The sequence below is a fragment of the Mus musculus genome, chromosome 11 (assembly GCF_000001635.26).
Source record: "Mus musculus strain C57BL/6J chromosome 11, GRCm38.p6 C57BL/6J".
Taxonomy (NCBI): Eukaryota; Metazoa; Chordata; class Mammalia; order Rodentia; family Muridae; genus Mus; species Mus musculus.
Genome location: NC_000077.6, coordinates 88876605 through 88882604, shown reverse-complemented (window position 1 = coordinate 88882604; position 6000 = coordinate 88876605). Strand labels below are relative to the sequence as shown.

The 6000-nt window shown below is 45.2% G+C and overlaps 1 long non-coding RNA gene across 1 annotated transcript in view; it reads right to left on the bottom strand.

The window, feature by feature from the left end:
• Positions 1-1209: 1209 nt before the first annotated feature.
• 4930556N13Rik (RIKEN cDNA 4930556N13 gene) overlaps positions 1210-6000 on the bottom strand; it is a 29792-nt gene continuing 25001 nt past the window's right edge. Inside the window, exons 4-5 of the long non-coding RNA NR_126433.1 lie at positions 2784-2893; positions 1210-1450 (exon numbers count right to left, since the gene is read on the bottom strand). This is a non-coding gene — a long non-coding RNA (RIKEN cDNA 4930556N13 gene). The remainder of the gene's footprint in view (positions 1451-2783; positions 2894-6000) is intronic.

Here is a 6000-nt window from a genome sequence, read left to right as displayed (position 1 = left end):
AGGGGCTAAAAGTGTTTGCCTTGCAACCTTGGCAACCTGAATTAGATCAGCAAAACCCACACAAGGAAGATGTTGAGAACCAACTCTGCAGAGTTATCTACTGACTTCCACCTCCCAACATCATGCACACAACAACAACAACAACAATTTTAAGAGAATTTGGATAGAGTCCTTACCTAACATGGTCAAAGTCCTAAATTCTGTCCCCTGGATTACATAAGTCCAACATGGTGATTTAAGCTTTTCATTACAGCATTGAGGAGGTGGAAGCAGGAGGATCAGAAATCTAAAGACATTCTTGCCAAGTTTGAGACCAACCTGGGATACCTAAGATCCTGTTTAAAAACACACACACACACACAGAGAGAGAGAGAGAGAGAGAGAGAATTTGCACCATTAAGAACAAAATAAGTAAAGAAACCAAAACAAAAGGATATTGCATTCTCTCGTAGTAATCCTAGTGAAATCAGACACTAGTGAAATCAGACACTAGTGAAATCAGACACTAGTGAAATCAGACAGTGTCTCTGATCAAAAGACTGAGCATTGAACAAGCAAAAACTGCATTCTAACGAGAAAGATTATAAAATCAACAATCAGCTGGGCAGTGGTGGCGCACGCCATTAATCCCAGCACTTGGGAGGCAAAGGCAGGCGGATTTCTGAGTTCGAGGCCAGCCTGGTCTACAGAGTGAGTTCCAGGACACCCAGGGCTACACAGAAAAACCCTGTCTCGAAAAACCAAAATAAATAAATAAAATCAACAATCACCTAAAACAATACAAGCCTGCTGGTGCAGCTTCCATAAAAGAGGCTTAAAAGCACTGTGAACCATGATCACACCGAGTCCAGTGAACCTTGGAGCACAGAAAAGCCTCTTTGGGTTGTACACTGGACTTAAAGCCTAATTTGATGGCCATAACGCGACCAATAATAATCTTGCCTGACTGGTTAGCATTTAGCATGGCTCACAGGACATGGTTTAATAATCCCAAACTATCTCACTGGTACCTTTATTCTCTCTTAATAGGTCCTTGGAGCCAGGGGGGTGTCTAAAAATGCCACGGCCATCCCAGACTGGAAACACATGGCACTTGACATACCCACTGCTGTGGGATGCGCCCTGGGAAGTCAGCCCATAGTGTGGGTGCTACTGGGTTGTCTGGTTTGGCAAGCAGAGCTCAGAGTCTGAGCGAGCAGGGTAACTGATGATGAGTAATTCATTGTTTAGTCAACAGGAGGCACGAGACACATCTGGGGTGATGAGTTGACAGAGGGCAGGACAGATCAGCTATCAGCATCCTGGGCACAGCTGAGTGGTGTGGTCTCTGCTCCAAATACCTTTGGATGAGCATGGTGGTACTCATCTTTAGTTCTGGTACTCAGGAGACAAAAGCAGGTAAGACTGTGAGTTTCAGGGCCGCCCAGGTTACATAGACACACCTGGCCCGCTGTTGGAAAAACGATAAAGACTTTTGAGGGGCTGAGACGATGGCTTTCTGTGGAAGTGTGAGGACCTGGGTTCAGATTCCTAGCTAGCACCCACATAAAAGCTGGGAGCAACACCATGTATGTAAACCCAAAACTAGAGGGGCAGAGACAAGAGGTCCCTAGGGACTCCCTGGCCAGCCAGCTCACCGAAATGGTGAGCTCCAGGTTTAGTGAGAGATGTTGTCTCAATAAATAAGATAAAAATAAGATAAAGAATGACTGGGGGGTGGGGTGGGGGACGGGGAGTGGTGGTGGTGGTGCTGGAGAGATGGCTCAGCAGTTAAGAGCACTAACTGCTCTTCCAGAGGTCCTAAGTTCAATTCCCAGCAACCACATGGTGGCTCACAACCGTCTGTAATGGAATCCAATGCCCTCTTCTGGTGTGCATAAGAACAGAGCACTCACATACATTAAATAAATAAATTTAAAAAGGAAAAAAAAAAGATTGACCAGGGAAGAGCTAACGTATGGCAAGTACATATACCACTTGCATATACTCCTCTCTCCCACACAAACAGAAATTTTCTGAATGAGGCCAAAGATCTGAGACTAGCAGCCATCTGTCATAGAAGTACCTTGCACTATGTGATCACACCACACTCTAGCCGTTTGTAATTCTGCCAAGACAAGTATGTGAATCCCCGAGTATGTTGGACCTAGTAAGTGAATGACCAGTATTCCATCTGCATGTGAGTGTGGGTCTTGGTCCATAACTGGGAATGCAGACACTCTCCTTTGTAATGGAGAGGGGGGAGTAGCTAAAAGCATTTTCCACCAAGCCTGATGACTTGAGTTCAATCCCCAGGACCCACAGGGTAAAAAGTGAAAACTGACCTACACACACACACACACACACACACACACACACACACCCCTCCACCACACACACACACTACACACACATGCACGCACACATTTAAAAATAAATGAAATGTAATAAGTCGGGTGTGATGGTGCACGCCTTTAATACCAGCACTCGGGAGGCAGAGGCAGGCAGATTTCTGAGTTTGAGGCCGGCTTGGTCTACAGAGTGAGTTCCAGGACAGCCAGGGCTACACAGAGAAACCCTGTCTCTTAAACCAAAAAAAAAAAAAAAAAAAAAAAAAAAGTAATAAACGTGAAATACAGGGAGAATATTAGGTGTTAGAAGGTTGAGGGGGATGGGAATGGGGGCTATGCAGGGAAGCAATGGGTATAGCAAGGGCTGGGGAACACTACTTTGTAAGCTAATTAGAAAATGTGATTTTTTTTTCTTTATGAAAGGAATTTGATGTCAGGAATGGTGGTACATACCTTTTATCCCAGCACTTGGGAAGGAGAGATGGGTGAATTGCTTTGAGTTTGAGGCCTGCTGAGTCTTCAGAGTGAATTCCAGGCTGACTGGCCAGCCACCAGGTGGGATCCTGTCTGTAAAACAAAACAAAACAAAACAAAACAAAACAAAACAAAACAAAGCTGGGCATAGTGACACATGTCTTTAATCTCAGCACTCAGGAGGCAGAGGCAGGCAGATCTCAGAGTTCCAGGCCAGCCTGGTCTACCAAGTGAGTTCCAGGACAGCCAGGGCTACACAGAGAAACCCTGTCTTAAAACAACAACAACAACAACAACCCAAAAGACCAAAAACTAAAAACCAAACAAACAAAACAAAAACCATGAAACAACAACAAAAGGAATTTGACCCCCACATTATGTCCCAACAATTCATAGGGAAGTATCATATACCCAATAATGAAATTTTCATGGAATAACTCATGTCTTCTTCAAGAAGCATTGTCGGCCCATGTAGAGTAGTACTCTCTTCGAATTGCCATCGTTGTTCACCATAACCATTTGATAAGACTTTATTGCTGGGCTGGAGAGATGGCTCAGCAGTTAAGAACACTGACTCAGAGATCCTGAGTGCAATTCCCAGCAACCACGTGATGGCTCACAACCATCTGTCATGGGATCTGATGTCCTCTTCTGGTGTGTCTGAAGACAGCGACAGTGGGCTCATATATATATATATATATATATATATATATACATATATAAAATAAATAATTTAGGAAAGAAGACTTTAATGGTAAATATAGAATATACTTTGGATTGCAGGACAAAGAAATCACAGTGGAATTGTCGGAAAAACCTGCTTCTTGCTAGCTAACTTTCAAAGTCCTGGAAGGTGTTTAGTAGGCTACTGGAGTAGAAAATCATTAGTGGTTTTCTACAGACATAATAATTCAACATTACTAACCTGCAGATGAGATGTGTTCACTGGTACAGTAGTGTCATGAAGGCAATGGGGAAAACCAATCACTTTCTGATTGAATTTGAGGCCCTGCTCCACAGGAAGGAATTCCCGCTTGGACCTGTAAAACTGGTCAAAACCCCCTGGGTCAGGAAACATAGACCACAGGTGGTGACCTATTTCTGTTGTTTTATTGAATGGACATGATGTCAAATTGCCTTCTAAAGGTATTTATGTTGAAGCCTAGAGCTTAATGCTGTTCACAGTCTTGGTCAGGAAAGCTTATGGTTAATGCAGAGACTCATAATTGGGGATAATAAGTGTGAATGCTCAGGCTAAATAGAACATGTATATCAGCCTTCACCGAGCTTAGGGAACATCACAGAGAAAGCGAAAGAGCGAATGTAAGAGCCCAGAGATGGGGAGGATCGCTGAGAGATGAGGAGGGTCCCTGAGAAATGTGGAGGATCACTGAGAGATGAGGAGGATCCCTGAGAGATGCGCAGGATCACCGAGAGATGCGGAGGATCGCCAAGGGATGCGGAGGATCGCCGAGGGATGCGGAGGATCGCTGAGAGATGCTGTCTCCTGGCCAAGGCACAGCCCTTGCACTCGTGAACTAACAGCAGCTGTGAGGACCTACACTAGACCTTTCCAAGATCAAGCCAGTCAACATTCCGGCATGGATGGGGGAGGGGCCCTTGAGTCTTCATCCCTAGTTGAGGAGTTATTTGTTGTGGAAAATTTTAATCCCAATCCAAGGTTTTTACCCAGCCTTTGATCTTTCAGTTTCGGGATAAAAGACTCACAACTTTATTATTTGCAATAAGCCTTAAACAGCATAAGAGCTGGCAGATAGCTACCCTTGATGCAGTTAGAAGCTACTTTCCTATAGATAACCAGAGTTAGTACTTAATATTTTTCATCTGGGCTACTCTTTTTTTTTTTTTTTTTTTTTTTTTTTTTTTTTTTTTGATTTTTCGAGACAGGGTTTCTCTGTATAGCTCTGGCTGTCCTGGAACTCACTTTGTAGACCAGGCGGGCCTTGAACTCAGAAATCTGCCTGCCTCTGCCTCCCAAGTGCTGGGATTAAAGGCGTGCACCACCACACCCGGCCATCTGGACTACTCTTAAGTCCTATTGGCCAGCCCTAAGTCCCTCAGGACCACATTTTCATGAGCTTACCTAACCCAGGGAGGCTTCATTTTCTTCTTGCACCATCTCCCCATCTCCCCCTCATGGTTCTCCTCCAACCCCAAGCTGGGGAATCTTAAACCTCACCTATCTTTCTTCTGAATATGTGTATGAAAATAACAGAATAATAAAAATTGCTCTCTCTTTCTCTGTCTCTCTCTGTCTCTTTATCAGTCTCTGTCTGTGTGTGTGCACGCGCGCACACGCACGTGTAAGAAGTATCAGGGCTGAGGAGTGTAACTCAGTGATAGAGCATTTAAAAGGGGGGCTGGAGAGATGGCTTGTGGGGCAATGGGCTATGCACAGACAGCCTAGTCTCCAGTTGAGCTTAGGTCTTGAACCCTGGTGGGACCCGGTGGGTGGTAATTTCCACCTACATGGGTCGGAAGGCATTCAATCGCTTCTCCTGGACCCCTGGCTCCTGTGGAAGTTACCACCTCCACAGCCCCCACAGGAGAGCCCTGTGGCTATCAGTCACACCAAGCCTTCCCACATGCAAATAAGGTTTTCGCCAAGCTCTCAGTCCAAGCCAATGAGAGGTTGAAATCTGAATCACCCCCAGAACTATATATAAACCCATCCAGGGAACTAAAGGTGCACCAGAACTACTCCTTCCTCTGAGTCTTTTGTTCCAAGAGCCGTATGTAACACTTGGGAAGAGATCTTCTCTCCCGAAGAGCCACCTGAGGTCCCACCGCACTCCACACTGGATAGTCGGCTTCTGGTTGGCCCAGCCCGACCCAATTCAGTTCAGAGTTACGGAGCAACCTGGAAGGCGTGGCAGAGACTTGTCCCTGCCTGTACTCGCTTCCCTTCGCTGGAACCCTCACACCATGCTTGAGCAGCGATTTCCATGGAAAACCTCTGGTACCCAGGCCCACAATGGCTGAGTGGTTAAGAGCACCGATTGCTCTTCTAGAAATCCTGAGTTCAATTCCCAGCAACCACATGGTGGCTCACAACCATCTGTAATGGGGATCCAATACCTTCTCTTGGTGTGTCTGAAGAGAGTGACAGTATACTCACATAAAATAAATAAATCATTTTTAAAAAGTCTTTAAAAGGAAAGATAGGTGGTGAGAG